Source organism: Antennarius striatus, chromosome 21, assembly GCF_040054535.1.
Source record: "Antennarius striatus isolate MH-2024 chromosome 21, ASM4005453v1, whole genome shotgun sequence".
Classification (NCBI taxonomy): Eukaryota; Metazoa; Chordata; class Actinopteri; order Lophiiformes; family Antennariidae; genus Antennarius; species Antennarius striatus.
Genome location: NC_090796.1, coordinates 12,715,773 through 12,738,322, shown reverse-complemented (window position 1 = coordinate 12,738,322; position 22,550 = coordinate 12,715,773). Strand labels below are relative to the sequence as shown.

Genomic DNA, 22,550 nt, shown 5'->3' with positions numbered 1-22,550 from the left:
AGATGAGGAGGGAGCGGACATGGTACCCACGGAGCACGGATGTTGTGCGCTGACCAATAAAGACGAAGGGCCGCCCATGGGCACCCTGTGTGTGTGTGTGTGTGTGGGGGGGGGGGGGGGCGGGGGGGCGTGGATCCTTGATTCTTGGGGGCCACAGGGAGAGAAGAAGCCCATCACCACATTGTGTTTGTTCTAGTTCTTTTTTTTTCATAAAGCTTTGGGAATTGTGTGTGTGTGTGTGTGTGTGTGTGTGTGTGTGCGTGTGCGTGTGTGTGTGTGTGTGTGTGTTAATTTGCTCTTTGCTCCCTGACCTGACACCTGTCAACTGCCTAAATTATGAATTAGAGCTGGATGAAGTAGCGAAATTCAGGATTTTGATGCACTTTCTTTAACATTACAGGATAACTTGACCATATTTCCATTTTGCTGTGTTTGGGTATCTCAGGGTGACTTGAACTTATCCTATGTTATGTTGTGCTACATCTCAACACATGGACGGACAATCCATCCATAGTCACATTACCTACATTCACCTATATTTACCAGTTTCTGAACAGTGGGAGGAACCTGGAAAGGAATCCACATAGACAGAGTGAGAACATACAAACACTATGCAGAATGTCTCAGGTCAAGACACACAGGTAGTCTATTGAATTGTTAAGATGACAAATTAAGCACACATAAACACAAAGAGACTATAATGGCTTAACAAGGGAATTTTTTTTTTTAAATTTTCAATGTTATCTCTCTTCAGCTGAAGGATAAACAGTCAAATCAAATTTCTGTATATTTTTTGATACAGAGGAAAATCTGTTGGACAGATTAGGGTATATTTTTGTGTCCTCTACATAGATGTGACATGTGATAGTGGAAACATGTAAATGTTCATTGAAAGAGGCCCAAGTGTCAAGCTTTTTCCCTCCCAGCTCCACCCATGTGAAGGCTTACTCTGCCTGACGAGTGTGAAAGGCCTGTAATGCCCACACAAGAGTATCAGTTAAATCCCCACAGACCATATTACCCTTTTTATGTCAACCTGTAGAAATGTTTTTATTCTATCCTGGAAGTTAAAGTAGTGGAACACATTCTTTGACATTTAAATATAGCAACACGTTGATGAATGCAGAAGCGATTAATCATCGTAAACCCTGACTACACGAAGCTGCATCAGATAGCACGGAAATGTAAGAATACTTTAATGTGCTTGGGTTTGTTTGATTTATTTCTTATCATTTGCTTCTCCTGTGAGGCCTGAAGGTACACATAAAACTAGAGTCTGTTAATCTCAATGAGGCTCAATTATACATCGTGCCTTTTTTTTTTTGCTCTCATAGTCAAATAATAATAAAAATTCTGAATGCCTCTTGTGTCATGACACAAAGTGCAACTTAATCCTTGCTTCCCATGAACAAGTAAATGTCGTTTTTTTGTCACTAATATTGTTGAACCTTCAGGCTGGACTGGACTGTACAATAATCCATGTTCTAGTTTAGGATCTTAGATCTCAATAGGTGTTGTGAAGTCTTTGTGTCTTCTCTGTCTATTTGTCAACCACACCCTTAGCTTGCAACACAAAGTCAGTGTTGACACTGCACCCTCAAGTGTCATTTAACCCATGACTCTATGATCTTAATACGAAGCCATTGCTGTGTTTCGGCTCAGTCATCATCTGGTCAAATTGGAAATCAGCTTTATTTGTAGCCTGTCTCTGCCTGAAGAACTTGCTGGGGTTATCTTGTTAAGCATTTCTGAAGTGCTGTAAATGCACTACGACCTGTTTGTTTTGCTTGGCTGATGGCTGTAACTGACGATGCTGAAAGGATTTTGTGTCAAGCTCACCCACACTCAGACTGCAGGCAGACCGATAGAAATCAATAATAAAAAGGTATTACTGCAGCTAATGCCAGAAAAACTAGACTCGACAGAGTTAGCAGCAATCCCTGGAGGATGTGTGCACATTATGAAAAAAGTAGCTGGAATTTTGCCTTCTTGGAGCTCAAATCTGAAATGCACTTTAATAGGTAAGACTGGCCAATTATTTGTATATGGATAAACTGTAAAATGTTTGAGTGTGAGACTAGGCGCTTGTTTATTCTGCCTCATATGCCTGAAAGCTAGTGCAACGTAGCTCAGTGAGGTGGAACATCCTGGTAATGAGTTCTAACCTGTATCATAAGAAGCAGAACAGCAGGGGTAATTAGTCATATTTAGAGGGTAGCACCTCAAACGTAATGCCTCACTGCTGGCCAAACAGGTAATTGGTCATATTTGCTCCATGACCTTGACAGCTCTCATCACCTGGCTCCTGTTGAAGTTCGCATGTTCCTTATGTCGCACAGATGATAAACCTGTAACCTTTTTGTGAATGTTTAATCCTTCCCATGATTCATGTGCAACACTGAATAGCATTTAAAAAAAAAAAACATTTTGACATGCTGATTCTGACTCCGCGAACAAAGCTAAGTTAACCGTTTTCTCCATGTCATCTTCTAATGTCATCTTCTGCCTGCAGCTTCAAACTGAATATTCATTCATTCATTCTCTTGAAGACGAGACAATCTGTTATTGTCTCGTCTTCAGCTGCTTATCTCAATCATGGGTTTACGCTGGAGCCTATCTCAGCTGACATCGAACGGGAGGCGGGCTACACCCTGAACAATTTGCCAGTTTATTTCAGGGCCACATAGAGAGACAAACACCCACTCAGGCTCAAACTCACACCTACGGTCAAATTAGAGTGGCCAATTTACATAAGTTACGTGTTTCTGGAGGTGGGAGGAAGCCGGAGAAGCTGGAGCACTCAGAAAGGTTGAATCGAATCGTGGACCTTCTTGCTGTGAAGTGACAGCGCTACTCACTGTGCCACTTCCATATTGAAATACCAACAAGAAAATCTTATCTGATTTCTCATCTAATTCCTGGCAGGAATACTAATAAGTATAATAAGGCAGTCAGAGACTGCAACATCCCGTGATGCCCCTGACTTCAACATTTTACCCTGACCTACACATTTTTGTGCCTCTGGCTTCCTGAAAATGTTTTTTTGTTTTGTGATTATATCTCATCAGGTTTCAGAGATGTGTACCTAAAAAGGTATACACGTCAAATTATTTATGTTATTATTTTACAGTAATTTAAACATTTATGAACCTTCCCCATACTGATATTAAACCACCTTCTATCTGTATTACCTTTTCCCACACTCTTCAACTGTTTAAAGCACTTTTATGTCTCACGGAAGTCCGACATTCACAGAATGCAGCGTGCTTCAGGATGCCAATATAATGTACGTACGGTATCACGTGACTGCATGCCAAAAATCTGCAATTAATACAAATGTTGAAATTTGACCTTGACCTAGTTTTCTCAAGGTCAAGGTCATCATCTCATTTTTATCTCCTTTGCTACCCGAGTAATGTGCTTTTTCTTTCATCTTTCCATCTGCAATGGTTGTGAAGATATTTGGTGGACAGACGGACAGACTCACAAACACTGACAATTACAATACATCACCGATTCGCGGGATGTAAAAATCTTCGAAAAGTTTTCTGGTGGGGCTTAACGTTAGCCATTAGTACATTATATGTGTGCATCAGTAAGACACTATCCAAAATTAACGTAGCAAACAACAGATATTCTCATGGACATCAGCCAAATTTGTTCCTTGTTCCATCGTCACGTCTGCTGTCGTCACATCAAGGCTTTCAACTTGCTGCCCTGAGCTGCAGCAATTTGTCCGGCAAATTTGACCGTGTCGCAGAAAGGAGCTGAGGTCTGTGAGCGTGTCAGGGGCACTGCAGGGGAGCACACCCCCGTTTCCTCCCTCCTGGCGTCACACTGTCACATAAAGCATAACAAGCACGGCTGGTTAAACAAGTTTTTCCTCAGGTTTTATAGTTAGGAGACTGGGAGTAACAACCGAACCCAGTGTCAGCGGCAGAAAACCTGCTGATCACGAATCCATCTATTAACAAGAAAGTGTCCTGTACCTCAGCATCAATACTGCTTGAAATAAATGACCAAAAATAATGAAGCCTATCTCAAAATACCTGTTATATTGACTGCGCTGTCTTCAAACAATTAACAACACTAATGGACTGACAGTAGATAATGGGTTTATCAAATTATACACTCTTGATGGAGTTTGTCACTCACGGTGTTTATGCTCTGTGGTGACAGAATAAAATTGTCTTCCTGTTGTTGAAGATTAGAAACCTATTTATGATACTTTTTGGGCAATTTAAAATAATTATTTCTGCTTCATTCTTATCTCACCTTGACATTCTTCAGCTTTCTTTGCTCAATGTGATTTCCTGCTCTCCAGGAGGAAACATATTTATATTTTGAGACATTTATGTTCACAGTTAAAAGAAACCCCCAACATTTCTTGTTTATCACCAACATAAAACTGTGAATGAGAAGATGTGTTAAAACACCCAGCAGCAGGAGTCAGTTAGCCAGCAGAGGATTAGGTCTGTCCCCTTCATGCCACGACCTCGCTGTGCTCACAGAGTTTCACATTTTCATTCAGTCACACAGTTTACGCGGTATTACGCAGGATTAATGGTGCAGCCTGACTGTTTTAGAAATAAATTTAACTGTGTCTGAACCTCTCTTGACCTATATCTTTAACTGGAGCAATGCAGCAATTTTGTCCTGAAGGGAGATGCATCATTAGTGTGAGGATACTCCTGTGCACTTTTTCTGCAAAACTATAACGACATATAGGCTGCTAGAAAAGCCAGAGAAATAGATAAATATGCCCAAGAGTAAATTTTTATTACCTTTGCCACAATTAAAAATATATCCTTACTCCAAAATGAAAATGTCAATGGAGGAAGGAAATATTTAATGCCTTTAAATATACCTAATGGAGAAAAACTACACAATTAAACTATATACACTTCTAAATGGTAAACTAGTATACTGTAGTTTTAATACTGTATATTCAAGCTTAGCTCAGCTGGTAGATGAACCACTGAATAGAAAATTAATAAATCTCACTCTGAAAATTAATAGGTTCACAATATTGACAATGATCAATGAAATGTGCAGAGCGTTGCTGCTTGAGACTGGTAATCAGACCGAATTATCATTTTGGTTTATCTTCATTAATCAGATGATTGATGTTGTGGGAGGTGGATATTTCACTTTAATTAATCAATAGTCCTCTTTACGTCATTTTCAGTCATCTTGCTGAGGTAGCGACTGAACAAAGGACGTGTCCGTACCTTACTGTTTGAGTCATCAACTCTGTAGGTTGATTTACAGCAAGCACAAAATATTCTGGACTTGGCACAGGAAGATTTTTAATCTGAGGAACAACACTTTATTGGGAATCCTCTCTGCTAAATCGTGTCTTGAATCGTCAGCAGTCCCAGAAGCCACTCTAGACACACAGTGCCGTTGTCATTACCCTGTTGATCTGAAACAATGTTTTGATCTTAGAACGTGATTCCCCCATTTGGCTTCATGTGAGGAACAAATGAGGAGTTCCTGTCTTGCATGCACATCATATTAGCACAAATGCCTCCACAGAGGCAGACATGCGGTACATTATGATCTTTTTTTCTCAACTGTGGGACCATTCATTCGAGAGATAATGAACCCATTTGTCAAACATGCTGTTGTAATGGTTCATGTGTGCTAATACCAACACCAACCTCAGGATTTTATTATTGATTGCGCTGTTTGTGGAACATAATTAGTATTCATAGCGAGGCTATTTTGCACACTGAAAACAGATATATATATATACTATAAACTCTGTCCTGGGACCTAAATGAAGTAATTTAGTCCTTTATTAATGGCAGCCAGGCTTATGTGCAGCTGACGCAAACTGCTCAGTGCGGGAAAAGTGCAGAACCAACCTGACACAGTTAACATTTTAAGTGTTGCAACACTGTGTTCCTCTGAGGCCCTGATTCACAGTAGATGGAAAAGGTTTTAATAAGAACATTATCATGCATGTGTGATTATATGAAAACGTGATGGTGTAAGTGTGTGTGGTCTCTTTTACCTGTCCCACCATTAATCATAATGAGAGCCTATTAATGAGGAAATCCTGCAACCAGTTGGAAGCCTAGTTTAAATGATGGGAAATAAGCACATTTGATGTCCTTTACAGAATGTGATTAGAAAATGTCAAGCCATGATTAGGGAAGGAGACTGGGAAACAAGTAGCCCGACACTTTCAAAAGTGTATAATGAGAACTTATGAAACGGAATAAACAGAGATTGAGCTGTATTGTGGGTAATGTAGGCTCCATATTTGGACACCTAGGAGGATTCAAATTAAAGCACATCTCATCGATTTTTATCCTTGTTTGAAGTGTCCATTACATGTCAGACAGTTTCCCGTGCATTGCCAATACTAAGATGTGTTATACTCATATTTGAATCATATTTCAGATATAATAACCTCATAGGGCTTAGAATCCTGTAAAATCTGATGTAGCTGTTGTGTTTACAAGGAAATATAATAGCAGAGGTGACAGTGTTGCAGTGGATTGCTGTTGTCCCTGAAGTATGATGAGGAGATGCTGCTTTGGTTCGTAACTCAACCAGAGACTGACAAACAGACAAATAATCTTCAGCTCTGCTGCTGATGGCAGTATGGCATTTGTAAAATAGATTATTTTAAATTTATAAGTTTGGAAATCATTTAACACAATGTGATGATGATAATGATAGTCATCCTGCTGCCAGTTTAACAAAATATAGAAGTGTGGGGAAGTGTTTGCATCTTTAATATTATTTTGTGTTTTTAAAATTTCTTGGGAAGTTGTCAGTTGTGAAAGAATTTCCCAGATCCTTTTCATTAAAGTGATCAAAGCCACAGAAATGATTTTTTTATATGTAACTAGAAATTTAATTTAGTATAAAAATGAAATACTCAAAGAAAGCACAAGATCAAGTCCCTCAAGTGAAAAATGTACCTTGTTGTTCTTGGCTTCTGACTGACGCCGCTGTTGTGGTCTTTCTTAACATCACTCTTCATAGCAGTTTATTTTGCCAGCACTTTGAGGTCAGCCATGAGAAAAATTTTAGCTACTATGTCCTAAAGTCTTTCACTGTGACTTGAAAATGCAGGGAAAATTTTGCGTTATCAGTCACATTTTTTCTTTTTGCTTCACTGACAGACATAAATAAGAGGAAGGAGACAGGTTCTGAAAATAATCAGTAGTTATAGTTCATAAATTGTCGGACAGATTTGTCAAAAGTCATGTGGACACAATCATTGAATATTAATCTGTTACCAAAATAGCCCTCAGGCATCTGGTTTGGAACCTGGCTGCAGGTGTTTGCTCTCATTCTATTACAAAATTATCAGTCAGCGTCAGCACTCGTGTTTGGTGATGAGGTTCCTTTCATTCATCCAACAAGGTCAGACCTCTGAAATCAGAGCTCAGTGCTGGTGGTCCAGTCGTGTCACCCCAGACCAGGCACACCAAACACAACCTGTTTCCACAAAGTTAACTTAATATGAATGAAATGGCCATACTGAAGTTTCACATGAAGTCTTTGGTGATGACATACTTTAGTATAGTCAAACCAACATACTGTATGTACAAGTACACAAGCAGCTTACTGGTACTTTACTACCAGTACTGCATGTATGCGACCCTATGGCGTCCTCTGACTAAACCGTGTTGGCATGGCAGCCTGAGCCCGCCAGTTCTGTGTTGCTGACATGAGTCACTCAGGCACAGCCACACTCCACCTTTCCTGTGTGAACACACTCCGGTCCTGGAAACATTAGCTCAGCTGTGGCAGGGTCTCACCTCACTTTAAAAACAGCCTGCAGCCGCCGTGGACATTAAAACACCCCCAGCTGGAACCTGAGTGCTTCATCACAGTGCAAGCAGAGCCTGAGCAGGACAGGAAATTACACCGCGGGAGTGGGAATAACACTCCCAAAGCTCCTGTAATATTTTTGTTCTTGTAATGGGCACTAATTGGAAGGCTCTTATGGAATATGAACTCCACTCTAGTGACCGTATGTGATGTGCTGTTGTCTTATTCAGAGCTGTCAGGAAGTGTACAGCCAACCTGCCGACTGAGACCCCAGAGAAAACCACAACAATCTATCTTTCCCTGATGCCAGTTGAAGCACTAATGCTGAAGATGGATGATGTGAGGCAACCATGAGCAAAGACTTCTAAACTATGAGTGCCGCTTTGGGAGACATCTGCTCTCATTAATCAGTTCATTGCGGAATAAGTCCTATACCTCCTTTGGTATTCCGAGTCATCCCCAGGTTAGATTAGATATGCTATCCCTGCAGTGAGCTCTGGGACTCCTCCAGCATCTCCTGCTGGTTGATCATGCCAAGAAAAGTACAAAATGTAGTCACCAAATGTGCATCCTAAGCAGACGTCTGAATCACACATTCGACTTGGCATCTAGTGCTCTGAGGTTCCTCTAGATATCTGGCCCCCTGACCTCATCTCAGAGGCTGAGCCCCTGCACAGTAGAGAGAATTTTATTTTGTGGCTCACCATCCAGAACTTGTGACTATTTGTGAGGGGTTGACCGTAAGAAATTAAAAGGTTTGTCTTCCTGTTTAGATGACCACATATCGCTGACACTGCACCAGTCCACATGTTCGTCTCAGACTTCATTTTTCTGCCAGTCATTAACAAGATACTGTTTTTACATTTGTTATATGTCACTTTAACAAACTGCTTTCAAATCTTAAGTAATAATTATTTTTTGTCGCTGTCAGCATGTGCTCAAAAAACATCACCTAATTATACTTATTAATATAGATTTTTTTAATCAATATAATATGTTTTTGTGATCACATTTCTTGCTGCTTTACCCAGCCCTACATGCAGGCATTCTAAAAATAACAGGTTGTAGTTTGAACCCTCTGTCAACTCTATTAGGAGTCGCAGCAGCTCCTGTGGCACACAGCTCAACAAGGCAAATAAGGTGCTGTAAAACACTTGACGCCGCATTGCTGAATCCAAAGTACACTTCTCTTTTATAAACATCACACACAATTTTAAAAAAATGTTCAGGAATGATGTTCATAATAATGATCCTTACTGTTGTAGAACAACTGATTTTGGGTGGATCGCAAAAATAAAATGCTAACAATTCATTCGGTATATTTTTAATGGTGCTCATTTTCACAAGTGTAAAGGTTTAAATTTTAGCTCTCTCCTAGCTGTTTTGCCTTTGTCTGAAGGTGGAAGGGAACGCTTTATTATTGAGCACATTGGAGCCGCCACGGTTACAATCTCCCATTAAGCTATTCTCACTTCCAACAGCTCAGAACAGACCGTCTGAAATCATCAGTTCAGTCCATGGAGTGGAGAAACCATCCTCGTTATTTACACATTATCTTGTGTAACTGGCTCGCTCAGCCAGACTCATTCATTTCCCACTCTAATGGGAAAGATATCTTACTCTATTGTTACTTCTCTCCGCCTCAGCTCAATGGATTTTTAAGACATTTTTCACCGTCTCCATCGGCCTGTACAGCCTCTCAATGGAGGGTGATGGAGACTAGCCATTTCAGATGGGGGGCACCACTGCAGAGGGCACCGTTTTAATCGTCTAGGCTTGTTGTTTTTTTCTCAACAAGAACAATTCATCGGGTGATTAAAAGGGCACGACTCATTGCAAAATAATGACATCATATTGTTTCAGATTGATAGATTAATATGTGCAGGCCAGTTTTAAATGGTGAGTTGAATCTGGCTATTTTCTAATCCACATGTAATCACATAGAAATACCTCTAACCTACAATTTGATGGTGTGGCCATGGCAGAAAGGAGCCACACTGACTTCTTCTACTGTACCAGTTGCCAGCACTCCTATCTATGTCTGTTAAAATTTAATGGGAAGTCAAACCTTCCGAGCTCAGGTGTCACTGTCGCTGTCTCACCGACTGCGGTGTGAGATGAGGGGCAGGGGTGAAGAGGACGACTCCATCTGCAAATGAATGGAGCAAAGCATCCCGCCAATGGATAAGATGTGAAAACCATGTCCTGCTGCTGGAGCTGAGATTATTTTCATTTATATAGCTCCAGATCATCAGCTATGTATTGTAGTTTTTTTTTTATAGGGGTTATACATAAACGGGTTAATTGTAGGACTGTCAACAAGATCAGTCTGACTCAAGAGTCCTCTGCTACATTGAGGGTGAATTAAGTTGAATTACTTTGCGTAGCTACACCTTAATTATGTTTAGTAAGGCGTAGCTGACTAATAGAGATTCAGGTGTTATTAAATAGCAGCCTGGTAGAAGAGGATTTTGTGGAAGACTATTCTTGTTCAATTCCAAAGCCACATGTCAGAGGAAGGTTGAGGATGTGATAAAGCAGTGAATGGGTTAACACTGAGGATCATAATGCAACAAGTTTACTGTTGACATGAATATTAAAGTCACGTACAATAATTAATCAGTTTTAAGGTTAAAGAACAGATGTGGAGTATGGAACATCAGGTGGGGTGTTAAAACCAATGAGTTACAACTGAATTAATTATTGAATTGGGTTAAATTAATAAACCTGATATCGAAATGGATTGGATTAAACTTCCCTGGAGCACAGAATGGGTGTTTTGTCATTGCCTCCTTCAGATGCAGCTCTATTTATTCTAAGTCATAAATCATTGTAATGGCTTTGACCCACATGGCTTTTCTCCCTTTGTGCAAAAATTACATAGCAATAGGTGACGTTGCTGAGATGGTGATGCAAACACAGCACTGGTGACCTAATGAAGTGTAATTATGATGCACACTCATACTGAGATAATCCAGTCCTCATACAGTACTGAAATAGCATGTATGTTGCTAATAATATTATTGTTATTACGCCCCAAAGAGCCTAAAAAAATTGTTAGTTATGTAGCTGCATGTCAGTGCTTGGAATCTATCTTACACAAAACTTATATAAATCATTTTTGCATCTGTTACCATTGCTTCATTTTCAGTAACTGAATCGCTAAAGTTGCCTGGTAGACTACTTACTATGGGTGCATTATAGACATAAATCATTCATGGAATAATGTATGTTGTTTACTGGTGAATTGAACATCTATTTTAGCAGCAGGTCATCCCTTGGCTCTCCTCGGGGTAGACAGTATAAATCCAGCTGAAGTCGATTGTAGTTCCAATAGACTTACACCAACTAGTTCAGATCAAAATGAAAATTTTTCAGCAGGAGAATGTGGCTTAACTTTAGCATGCATCAAGGAATTGTAACTGCATTAAAGAAATAAACTACAGTTGTTCTACGCAGATACTGCAGACAATGAACATTGCCCCCCCCCACCCCTTCTGCAAATAAAAGCTTGGTAACTTAACAATAGTGTGAGTAGAACATAATCAGCTGACTTGGCGCAGTTTTAAAGGATGTGGGCAATAGACAGAACATGCACAAGGGAATCCCTGATTGTCACCATCTCACGCAATGTGGGAAGTGTTTTTTTTCAGTATATCAACAGTGGATGGAAGTGCAGGATGTCGTACTGGTGGAAAACGTGAAAGTGTATCTTCAAAGACCACAACACCTTCTAGGTTGAGAAAACAACCGTCCCAACCACCTCTTTCTGGCTCACCTCTTAAAATGATCCTTTTCTATTTCATGTCGGCCCAAAATCATGAAATGCTGCATTTTAAAGTTTAACTGCACAACTAAATCCTGTCAGCCCTCTTCCTCCCTGCAGCAGTAAACAATCATTGTCGGTGGGGTGGCCTCTTTGCAATGTAGTGTGTAACATGGGAGGTAAGAAGACACCAACACCCTGTCAGAATGACCGACTGACCACCGCTGAGCGCAGCAGAAACAGTCAATTGGAGGTCCAGGTTAAAAAATACAGTGCAGCAGGCAAACTGTTTGGGTGTGGGCTGGAAATGCCGAGTTTTGACAGTAGCACTGTGTGATCCAACTGTGTGATAACCACGTTGTTTCTCGACTAGAGGTTCGGAGAGGATCAGAAACTGCCTCTGGCTTATGTATTTGTCTGTGGTCCATCAGTATGTTGAAGAAGCCCTGCTGTTTATCATGGGATCATCCTCGAGGGAAAGAACAGATAATTCCTCAGCCTTCAGATGCACATGCCTGACCCATTACACCAAAAATAAAAAATAATAATGGGAGGGGTAATTTTAATTTTTTTGAATGATGAGTCTTGATCAGCATAAATCTGAAAATGAACGTTTCATGCACTCCCATGCATACTCAGAGGCTGCCTAGATATGATTAAAAGTTATTAAGAGTTTTTTTATTCATGCATTTTATGACATACAGACTATAAATCTCAGCTTTGAAACATTATGTAGTGTCTTTCAACCAATAAAAATGCAGATTATTTAAAAATACATTTGGCAAGAATTGCCGATATTAACACCACCATTGATCTTGTTTTCATCATTTTTCAACCTTATAATTTAACTTATTGCTCAAAGGCATGTTCATGGAAGCTCACACATGATATCACGACTCAAGGAGTAGCTGGAGTAATTTATATGATGAATAATCAAGATGGACATTTATTCCAGCAACAGAGGAGACGAGGAGAGAATTATATATTCTGCATACGGATTTGTGTGGCAACACGACACCAAATGTATAATTTAGTCAGTCCGTTATTTTGCACTGTTTTCAGGCAAATTCAGTTTGGCAGTAGATAGACAAACTGTCTCAGCAAGATCAAGAATTTCATCACTTACCCGGAGATTCACCTCTCCCCCCAGGATTATATTTTTTACATAAGGGTAACCTCAAACAGACTTGTAACACCCCTCATCGACTGTCTGTGTGACTTTCTTGTTTTCCCTTTTTTTTTTTTTATGAGAGCGTGAACTCTTCTTACCCTCTCTGCAAAAATGAGTTTCTGAGAGCAATCAACAGAACAGCCCCGATAAGACGGCTTAGTGAGTACACAAAGATGTCACTGATAACGTGATGCCAGAATAACGAGCCATCACACAACAGGGGTGCAGTAAGCCCACATCCTACTTCTTCTTGAGTTGTAGAAATTGATTTGACTCTGTCATTTTAGTTCAGCACTAGAGAGGAATTCAATATTTGCTGTTTGCCGTTGGCAAATGATAACACCAAGGAAGGACTCTTCTTATACATAGTTGAGTACTGAATGGGGGAAAAGCTCAATCTTAAGAGGTTTAATCAGTGAATAAGTGGCGTAGATGAGGAGTAAAAAGAGAAAAGCTTTACACGCGTCAATTTATTTAGGCATCTGAAATCATTACGCTGACTAGCATCGGAGGAGGTTTGTCTGTTTTCGTTTAGTTATCTGTCACCTTCGGGTAAAAGCATCGAACGGCCTGAACAATGACACCACAGTATCCGCTCACGCATTTGTACTCTTCAATAAACAATTGGAAGTACAAAAAAGTTCAAGGGACCTCAAAGAAGTAATTTGGCAGGAACTCAGTTGCAGTCATAAAAGGGAACTCATCAACTTCACTCGGATGAGGAAAATGTGAGGAACATTTCCTTCTTGAATCACAGAGTTATCAGCTTTTATCCACCAGCAGACCTTAGATCTCAAGTTGGCAAGAAGCGGGAGCATTTATTGTCTATTTGATAGATAGTACAATTTAAAGTTGGAGTATCATAATAGGGTGCGTCAGGGTGAGCCTGTTGATTCTGGGATTATAAATACAGAGAAACACAATTCAGGAAACCCGGTTTTGAGTAATACATCCACAGGTTTTAAGGCTTATCAGATGTAAAAATGTTAAATGTTCAATTCCTCCCGTGCTGTCACTCTGCATTTTACAGAAATCCAATGTGTTTCTGCTCATCTGCAGATGTTTCTGCAGGCATTTCTCTGTTTAGAGGCCTTCTGAGTGCAGCCATCATTCCCAAAAATGTAGATTATTGAATTAATTAATTGACTATTGATCAAATTATGATTGTTGAAGATAGCAGAGAGATGACAGGAACTGAGGGGATGAACATGCAGAAACGGTCGGTCACCAGTCTGAGCCTGTGCATGTAAAATCCATCCATCTGTCCATCCATCCATCCATCCATCCATCCATCCATCCATCCATCCATCCATCCATCCATCCATCCATCCATCCATCCATCCATCCATCCATTCATCATAAAGCTTTTGACAAAATTTCTGGAGGTTGCAACTCATGCCTGATTTTCTTCAGTGTAGTTTTATGGACAACTAAGCAAAGCCTTCTTTGAAACAAGACTTTATCCTCATTAATTGCTCTAAAATTCTCCCGTAGATTCCTTTTTTCTCTTTCAGGAATGACAGGTTTCTGTTTCACTGATGCCCATGTCGCTGCTGGCTTATGGATATATGCTGTTTGTCGTGTGTAAAGATTCCATGTTGCCACATAAATCTCCATGTGAGCTTTCTGCAATGGTGACAGCAGAGGATTTACTGTCTCTGTGTATCATTATAAGTTGGCTTCAAGGTCTTTCTGTGTACATAGCTTCTGCATCGCTGAGACGTTCAGTCATTATTGATGTGGGACGACTCCAAAGATGGCGGTACTGATGACTGGATGGGATTTTAGCATTTATCAGAAGGTTTTTTATTACAGTTGCTTTCAGCATAACAGCGAGGGAACTGTTGTCACGGTGACTTTGAAAATTTATCAATGATTGCATGTTAATCATTGATAAATTATTATTTGATGGCAGACGCTTAAATGTAGAAGATCCTCGTGTGAGAGCTTCAGGCAGCTCCTCTGGCATGTTTAACAAAGGCCTGACCCAGTTTGTTTACTGGCTAAATGGGTTTCTCTGTTTTTGGTTTCCTGTTTTGCTCACATCCACTCAGCTTTCCCATCATAGGAGGGGAACGATTTCAGAAATAGTAGACAGATCCCTGAGGAACTCCATGGCCAAAAGTTTACAGAATTTATCAAGTAATAAGTTTGTTAATGTGACATAGAAGCACCACATAAGCTCGTCAGAGTCTTTTTAGTCATTATTGTGCACTCACAGCACTTAGCTTCAAAGTTTCACCAAGTGATTCATAGTCTTTCCTTATCCTGAATCATGTTTGTCAAGCTTTACACACTCTTTGACTCGATTGTGATACAATTCCCATGCACTTTCCCTTTATTCTACTCCCTTTACGTACTTGTGTGGAGAGTCCACCACATTAAATGTCATTCCACACCAACTATCTCTCAGCAGGGCTTCACATCCTAATAACAAGTCTGCATTGACACATGCTCTTAGTACAATCCTCTGAAGTATGGCACCTCTAGGATGGAGAACATGCTACAGTATCTATAATAGTACTAGTTGAATTTATTTGGACAGCATCAAATCACTACAAAGGTTATATCAAGGCACTTTCCAAGAAGAGCAGGTCTAGACCTTTATATTCTTTATTCTACTGGGATCCAGAGTTCAAGTAATCAGTTCAAGCAGACAATCATGAATATTTTTCCTGCACACATGACATGGTAATTTTGCAATAAACAAAGCAGGCAGTGATTCCACTGCTGTTACCCCATAGAAAGAAGGTTTTGGGTACAAACCTTAAATTAATTTCTTCATTATTTGTTATCAGTAAATGAATTTTTATTATGAAAATTTTCTGTCATGATCCCCATCAATCATTATCTATATTATGGAAGCAAATAAAAATCCAAGTTAAATGTTAGTGAAATAAATCTTAATATAATAGATTCAGCAAATCTATGCTCGCTCTGTGCTTGTGTTATGTCCCCCACTGTGGTCTGCCCCAGTTTTAGAAACACAAACTTAAAATAATCCCTGGACTGTATCATGTAGACTTTGGGTCATTCTCACCAGGCTGAGACTGTCTCCATGTCCTGCCAGCCTACAGTTACAAGATGCAGGTGATGACTCACACAGCCAGGCTCCCCCTGCAACTCGTCTTGGTTGATGCGCAGTTTAACACCCCAGGATGGATTGCAGCGCTGCAGCATAGCTGACTGGAGCTCTGATGAGCTTACGGAGCATATGGTAAATGTCATTTATGGAACACTCTAAATAGCAGCAGAATATTAAACTGGATTTACCCCACAGCACTGTAGGTAAACAGGAGCATTATCAGATAAGAGATGTTTTACATTTTCATTGTATTGGAGTGAATTACACCCAGATGAGGAATGTTCCCATCAGACAAAAGGACATTTGACTTAGGGATTGTTAGCTTTTCTCAAAAATACAATCGATCATCTTGTGATCGGTTCATTTGTAAAATAGCATAATCAGAAAAGGATGCTTGGATGTTAATTGTGCACTCACAGAGAAATGTGTGGTTGCTGTACAAGATCAGGGGTTCTTTTGATTCAGGCACAAAAAGGACTTCAGCCTTCTATGTGTTTCTGTCGTTACACGCTTTAATGCACATCTAGGCCTTTGCTACAGTGTGGGCATTCTTGCGGAAGAAATAGAGTTATGAATTGAAGCACCACATATCTGTTTTAGATCAACAAACCATTGCTTAATGCAGTTGTTCCCGAAGCCTTTCAAAAGGAGTTAGCTTGCATTTTTGTTGTATCATTTGTGGAACTTTACTGATAAATATTAGTATAATAAGCTGGAATCTTTGTTTTAGAGCTTTACACTAGCTCACACCTTCCAATGCACATCCAAATGTACATTATAGGCTTAGCAACAAACAGCACATAGTTAGAAATGATCTGGTGAACATAGAGGAGCTTTTAGCAGCCAGATATTTCCCAAAGGAAATGGTGGAGACTAGAACAGAGTGAATATTGGCTTTCATTCATAGATACATAAAGGGAGCCAAAACCATGACTCCCAATGAATGATAATGTTGCTCCGTAACTGAAGGACGTATAAATAAGCCGCTGGTAGTCATTAAACTGCAACTGTGTTCTGTTTGAGCTTATTTGTTGCCCCCACTTGGCCAAAAAAACCTGTTCTTCTTTCAAAACATATCTTTACCTCACTTTTTCCACTCCATCTCCACTTGTAACATCTGCTCATCTTACCAACATGAAGCTTGAAATAAGTTACATGAATGTGATGCCTCGAAGATCGTTACTACTTGCTGTAACATAACTTAAATATATTTTCTGTTTTTCCATCCCCACAGCCATGATAGGGGCTCTGGAGTTTGGAGTTACCTTCAAAATACTAATATGCTCACAATAACAATGATAGCTTGCTGATGTTTGGTAGCATGTTTCCAATTCCATGATCACCATTTTGATGATTTCAGAACGTTAATTTGTTTTTTAAAATTTAGCATTTTTAGCAATACCATTAAACATCACATCCTAAACGAGAGCTTGAGAAGAAACTTAAACTGGAAATGGTGCATGACAGAAAGAAAGGAGTCACAAAAGTAATTGATGTTCATCTACTGGGAGCCATGAATGTCTGAGCTACATGCTATTGTTATAAATACATGGAGCAAAGTAAAGAACTGAAAATGAGGCAGGTACCAAATTGTTGACTTGTTTTATATAAGGTTTTTATAAGTAAACTTAAAAAGTGAAAATAATACTCCACTCAGGACACTGGGGCCCTGATGGTCTCTATCTTCAAAAAGACAAATGATGGGTAATGATTTTATCCTTTAAAAGCACATTTTGCCATTTTGTCATTTGTCAGTGCTCAATTGTTTTGTATCGATGGATACTTTCCTTTCAGGTACTCCTCTAATGCAACACCCTCCCAGCCCTGTTGCTCAGAAAGGAAACATATGCTCCATAATAACATAGCAGGTGCTCTTCCCAGTGCATGCAGTGAAGCAGACTTGCTTTGGTATGCTAGTCTTTAAATTCTTCCTCCCAAGACTGTAATGCACTCTTTTTCTGTCTCCACCCATCAAGTCTGTTTCGCTGCTGAGTAGCTGAACATTAGCACTTCTTACGGGGCCTCACCTCACAAGCTTGTGCTCTTCCATTGTCGCACAAAGTAAATTAACGTGAGTATGTGAGTTTGTAGACACATGTAGGGCCAGGTTGTGTACCGCCCTAGGGTCTCTCATCTGAAGGCATCTGGTGTTCGGTTGCAGCAGCCTTATGATGCCTGATGAAATTGCAGCTGACATTTTTAAAAGCCATCACCTACCCAGCACAGTAGATGAAGCGTAGTGATCTGAGGATATTATTTGTTCCAAAGATTAATATGTTGAGATTTCCTTTCCTTTTTCCTCTTTGCATTTTTTGGTCCTCCATCCTTTATGGTTTCCCTTCCTTCCTTTTCTGGTTTATGATTAGATCTGTCTGAATGTTTCACACCATCATGCCGAAAATCGACATTACAGTCCAGAGGAGCACGATCCTTATCTTATAAAATATTCACTGTTGCCTGATGCATGATTGCCAAAACATTCACTGCTGTTTGAGGCTTCCATCCTGATCAGCATGTTGGAACTGCAATGAATATTTCACCGTTTCTGAATGTGGAATGTGGGTCGCAACGAGGAAGCAGATCCTTGAGAGGAGTGCCATAAATATCTCTCTGTAGTTTTAATAGTTATGCTTTATTAAGGTCTTGTGTCATAACAGCTCACAGTAACAGGTACAAGGACACCCAGTTGAGCTCCAAAGAACTTGAGGCGACACGTTGGTTCATTCTCTGTTTTTTGACCAAGAGTCATTTCATCCTCTTTAATTTCATCAAGCATTGTTGGGTTTTAAAAATAGAAAAAGGAAAGACTCATGATGGGATTGTGAATGTGTATTCTGTTTTAAGAAATCTAAGCCCAGTAAAAACAATTCTCTCCTCAAGATGCCTGTAGGAGTCTATCATACAATTGCTTTTTAGTTCAAGACAAGAATGAATGAAAGGGATGCAATTTGCCAAAATGAAAAAAATTCAAGCTTAGAAATTCTTAAGAAATTAAGTATGTTGAGTTAATTTTTCCCCCCAGCATGATCCCTTTCAGTATGTAGTTCAACAGTTTTTAAACATCCCCTCTGTGGAGGTCTTTGACCTCCAGAAACTGCTCCACAGCAGTGATAATGTTGTTGCCGGTATGAAATCAGTGACCGCTGACCTTCATCATGGGGAGAAGATACACATCTTAGCTGAGCAAATCAGGTGAGCAGATGTTGGATGGATTCAAATCCACATGTCTGGATGGCAGCCATTGGTACTGTAAACTTGGAGTATTACCAACATGGCGATGCCTGCAGACCTCACTGATCTGAACCAGAGACTTGGTCCTCACAGCGTTTCAGTTGTTCTTTCGTCAGTAGTTGGAAGTGATAGACACAAGTCTCTCATTGTGTTGACGTTCATTGATCTGGACGAGCTGATCTTTGATCATTTTAAGTTTGTTCTGGATACCTAGAGGCATGTTCCTGAGAGATATCCAGCCCCGTAGCGATGTAGTCTTGTGCGATTTGTAATTCTCTCAAGATCTTGTCAGTATTTTCCTGAATGGTGAGAGTGACTGACTTTACAAGGACCATTTTCCTGTTTTTTTTCTGCCTAATCTAAATTCAGCAGCCCACTTCTTCACCATTCTGTAAGAAGGAGCCCCCTCCCCCCAGTGTGTTCACCCTGTCCTTTTGGAGTTGATAAGCCTTTTATACAGACTGCCATAAGGCTGATATTGTCTCGCGTTAAATTGCAATTTTCAATTACCCAATGAAAAACCACAAAAGCTCTAAACTTTACTGCATATTCAATCAATTGCTTTATTTGATTGTGCATGGAAGGAGAACTGTCTTCACTATCTTCATCTACCATAAAGAGGGAACATCTCATTGTGTGATGTAGATACAGTATTATTTATACATTCTTTCAAGTAAATTGGTTTCACCTGATAAATCAGTGTAAGGACCACAGCAGGAGCTCCCACCATGATCTCTAGGAACCTCAGTACTGTATATGTGCAGTGAATCCTTTTCTGTTTTTATGTAAGTGAAAGATCTGAGTATTTCTTCTGCTGCTGGAAGAAAGCAGCTAAATTCATTTCGGATCCACTTTTTCATCCAACGGTAGCGAAAAATCAGGGGATCATCAGATTTAATAGGATTCATCCAGCTGGAACCACAGATGGCTGAACTAAATGGCATAGATGTCCATCGAGGAGTCACTGAAACATAAAATCTGGAGCTGGTGGAGTTCACAGATTTCCCTTTAACAGTAGTTGAACAGATGCATGAATTGTGACACAGTGACAGAGATAAAAATAGTGATCCAGTAGAGATGCTGACCTCTGTAAACATCCCATAATATTAGTAAAATCATCAGTCAGTCAGTACTTCAGTCAGGTCATTCAGTTCGTGACGACAGAAGAAGACGCCTCCTAAATCTATTGAGTCGAATAAAATTACTCAGCAGCATCTGTGTGTGTTTGTGATTGCATGCATGGGTGTGACCATGTGCGTTTCACTAAGTTAGTGACTGTATGTATTTGTGTGTGTGTGTGTGTGTGTGTGTGTGTGTGTGTGTGTGTGTGTGTGTGTGTGTGTGTGTGTGTGTGTGTGTGTGTGTGTGTGTGTGTGTGTGTGTGTGTGTTCTATAACACATAACAGCTTGAAGAACCACTCACAGAAATTCAGTGCTGTTTGAGAGGGGAGGATTTCCCAAGGCGACCATTTACCAGATGCACACAAGAACACATCAGAGTCTGGATGCTTAACATATTTTATACATGTGTCTGCACCATCAGATTCTCACTGTGAATTGAAGCTTTTTCTAACTTGTGTCAGAACGTACCCTCAGATCTATTTTCAGTCGGTGCCAGGCTCACCATTATTCCGGCTGTGAAATTCTGTTCAGTTTCTGACTTAATATTCATTCTATTCTTTGTTTTTTGACACACTGCCACTATCTCTTTTTCAGTTTTCACCTTTTAGAAGCTGAAGGAGAGAATAAAGGAGGAAATACAGTATATGCATTAGAATTAAATGACAACCCGCATCTAATTAATCGGCCAGTATCTCACGTCCTCCACGACAGATTCAACTGAATCAGACCTGTCTATGTGGAGTTTCCACGTCCCTCCGGCAACTTTGACAAATCAATAAATAATCTACTTTCCCGTGTCACAATTAAAAAGGTCAAGCTAGTTCAATTTTTGCTACATGGTAGGTTTCCAGTTGGAGTACGGGGGAGAAAAGTGTTGTGCAGAGTTGAGCTGAGTGTTTCCCCCCTCGAGCAGTAAACACATACGCAACTATTTTGGTAGTGCAGCAAGTGCGTCCCTTCTAAAGTGAAACAGAAACTGCGTCATTAAGTATGACAATTCTGTTTTATGTTGACACCATCAGAAGGAACTGTCATCATAAAATGTCACTCAAAGACTTGCGGAATAACAAAGGCTGATGCTCTGATCTGAGCGGGAAAGCAACGACTGCATGTCTGCAGAGGCGTAAGTTAAATGTATCAACAAGAGCCTAACCTCATTTCTCTGAAGGTTGTGGCAAACATTCAAATGACTGAACGTGTGACAAACAAGCTCAGGAGAGGAAATAAGGGTCTGCTCGACTCCATCAACTCTGTGCTCTCATAGATCATCCATTTTGTCAGGGATGAACATTAAAACACTCCTATCTAAAGCTGCAATCCTAGTGTTGCTTTGCAGATGCTGTCACTCCAGTATACCAACACGAAGATAAAGGCGAACTTCCTCACCCATGGTGCATTTTTTAAGTTTGCATCCACTGGCTGCTGTCTTCTTCTCCTCCTCCTCCTCTTTTCGCTCAGATATGATCCGTTCTCTGTAGCTGCTGAGCACGATGAGTGCCTGGCAGGAGGCAAACCTCCCTATCTTAAAACTCTGGCAGAGACGTGTCCACTGATCTGTCCTTAGTCCGGCTGCCAAATCGTTCTCTGTTTCCTTGGCTACACCGAGCGAGGAAAGTTGAAGGCGAGTGATGAGAGGCTCAAACAGAACCTGCAGAGTTTTATAGAGAAAAGTGGAGATAGAGGGAGATAAAAAAAATGAGAGAGGGAGGAAGAACTGAAAGAACAGTTACAACGGTGTCAAAGCAGCAACCAGCTTGCCAAAATATGTAAGACCCTCATACAGCCTGTCGCTGTCTCTCAACCAGCTGTTGTTGAAGTGAAAGGACTGGGTGCGGGCGGGGTGATGGTGGTGGAGGGAGCTGGATAAACACGTCTGTAGCCGGATTAAGAAGGATCCACCTCACCAGATGCTCACTTTTCTCTTGGACCTGCAGAATTTGTCAACATGTACCAAATGCTGACTGGATAATTTCCAGTATAATAATAGCATAACCTGCTCAGTTCACCCTGAAGTCAAGAAAGATCACTAAAAGTTCATGGCTCTGAAGGAAGTCCCCCAACCTGTGGTGGGGGTCTCAGTAAATCCTGAGTAGTTATAGCAGCCTGGTGTCAAATTTCTGAATTAAAAGAGTATTTAACATCATTTTCCTTCCTAAATTGTTTCTAATATTCTCTGTGTGGCTTGGAAAATCTAAAGATTGGGCGGGTGACGCTGTTATATTACTGGAAAACAATCTCCCTTGTGTAATAAATAGGTATTGGATGCAAGAGAACATGACTACTGTGTCCTTTTAATGAATCTGGGGTCATTCTCTTCAGCTCATGCATTTCAACATGTTTCAGTGTCAAGCTGAATGAAGCTAGTTCAGGCCAGCTGT

General features: G+C 40.2%; 1 protein-coding gene across 2 annotated transcripts in view; it reads left to right on the top strand.

Annotated features, from left to right (window-relative positions):
* The window catches only part of LOC137588625 (rho GTPase-activating protein 44-like), a 53,842-nt gene that overhangs the window by 474 nt on the left and 30,818 nt on the right, over positions 1 to 22,550 (top strand). The gene's annotated exons all lie outside the window — the stretch shown is intronic.